Source organism: Atta colombica, unplaced genomic scaffold, assembly GCF_001594045.1.
Source record: "Atta colombica isolate Treedump-2 unplaced genomic scaffold, Acol1.0 scaffold134, whole genome shotgun sequence".
In the NCBI taxonomy this organism is placed as follows: domain Eukaryota; kingdom Metazoa; phylum Arthropoda; class Insecta; order Hymenoptera; family Formicidae; genus Atta; species Atta colombica.
Window position 1 is genome coordinate 177,645 of NW_017259222.1, and position 1,384 is coordinate 179,028.

Here is a 1,384-nt window from a genome sequence, read left to right on the forward strand (position 1 = left end):
AAACTATAAACAAAACAATTTTTTTGAAAAATGGCCAAAAGCATATTAAAGGCTTTTTTCAGACTTTAAAATGCTTTTTACTTTTTTTTATCTGTGATGATTTTTCATGAAGTTTGGATAAAGATTGTGTAATTTTGAAGTGTTTTCTTGTTGAATAGTTGAATAGTATTATTCTCTAAAAATGAATCAGCTTCAGTGCTTTTTATAACTGATGTAATTATCAACAAATACTGTTTTTCAAGAAGCTAGAGCAAAATGCTTAAAAAAAATAGTGTAATAGATCTCGTTACAGTATAGAAGTCGTAATTAATTTATAATTATTATTTTCTCTATTACACTATTTTCCATAAGAATATTTAAATGTATAGAAGGTATTATGTTAGAATTATTTTTCATTAGTTAGATTAGAATTATGTATCATTTTTTTTATTTATTAGACATCACACATGCGAGTTTTGCGCGTAGTTTACCTTTTTATTTCTTTACTTTTTAAAATAAACTTTATTGATAAATTTCTATAATATAAATTGTTATTTGCTAACTCTGCTATGATAGTCGCGAAATAAGCGCAAAGAGAGATTAGAAAAGCGATAAAAATTTATTGGCACGCGAAAAAAATAATTTACTTTTTCACAATGCGTGATTTCCCGTAAGAGAAACGTAGCGAACTGTGAGAGGCGAAGGGATATGAAACAGGCACTCTGATTTGTAAAAACGAGGAAACTCTATAAAATTCTATAAGCTCTATAAAACAAGTACTCCGATTTGTGAAAAGAAAGCGGACTCACATAAAACAAGCAAAGAAATCTTAAGAAATCTAAATCCAAAGAAATCTAAAATCGCACTATAATCTTCATATGGGCTCTGATAAACGAACCTATAGGCTAACTACAAGCGTGCAGAATGTTGGATCTGCCATTTTGAATTTTGTAATTTTGAATACAAATTCGTTTTCAGCGAGCCAAAAAACTTAAAGATAGAAGTTAATATTAATATATGACTACTTTTTGCATTTTGGTCCGTCATATGGTTTCGCCAGTTTAAATTTTCAAAATTTGAAATCGGATTCGAAATCAGCGACCTCAAAAATATCCTAATAACATATTCCATCGATTGAAATAAAAACTTTATGTATTTTGGCAACTTTTTCAGCAAATTTATTCCACTGCACGTTGACTCGAATAATCTATTATTTTAATATCAATTTGAATTTTATAATCTTGATATTCAATTTTTATTTTTTAATATTAGAACAAAATATTAATTCAATTTAGGATTCACATTTAAAATTTCCTTGGTCTTAATTCCCTGGTCTCTTTCTTGTCAAAAAATTTAAGAAATATTAAGAAATTGAAAGATTTACCCATATATATATATATATATA

At 26.8% G+C, this 1,384-nt stretch overlaps 1 protein-coding gene across 1 annotated transcript in view; it reads right to left on the reverse strand.

Annotated features, from left to right (window-relative positions):
* LOC108684368 (protein spire) overlaps positions 1-1,384 on the reverse strand; it is a 22,482-nt gene that overhangs the window by 9,332 nt on the left and 11,766 nt on the right. The gene's annotated exons all lie outside the window — the stretch shown is intronic.